Below are 316 nucleotides of genomic sequence, written 5' to 3' on the forward strand. Positions count from 1 at the left end.
GAATCCCACTTTTCCTTCCCAAAAGACTTCAGGATCTCCCAGAGAATTCCAGAGGTCCCTTTCTGCTCTGAATCCCACTTTTCCTTCCCAAAAGACCTTGGGATGATCCAGAGAATTCCAGAGGTCCCTTTCTGCCCAGAATCCCACTTTTCCTTCCCCAAAAAACTGGGAATGCCCCCTCAGTCAACACAGGGAGCTGCCCAGAATTCCTCCCAGCCCCCCCTTGGGAATATTCCCGCTGTTTTAACGGGAATATTCCCGCTATTTTCATGGGAATATTCCCACAGTTTTAACGGGAATATTCCCGCTATTTTCA

At 48.4% G+C, this 316-nt stretch overlaps 1 long non-coding RNA gene across 1 annotated transcript in view; it reads right to left on the bottom strand.

The window, feature by feature from the left end:
* LOC113980793 overlaps nucleotides 1-316 on the bottom strand; it is a 9,558-nt gene that overhangs the window by 5,027 nt on the left and 4,215 nt on the right. The gene's annotated exons all lie outside the window — the stretch shown is intronic.

Source organism: Neopelma chrysocephalum, unplaced genomic scaffold (genome assembly GCF_003984885.1).
Source record: "Neopelma chrysocephalum unplaced genomic scaffold, ASM398488v2 Primary Assembly neopelma1_95220, whole genome shotgun sequence".
NCBI classification, from domain to species: Eukaryota; Metazoa; Chordata; class Aves; order Passeriformes; family Pipridae; genus Neopelma; species Neopelma chrysocephalum.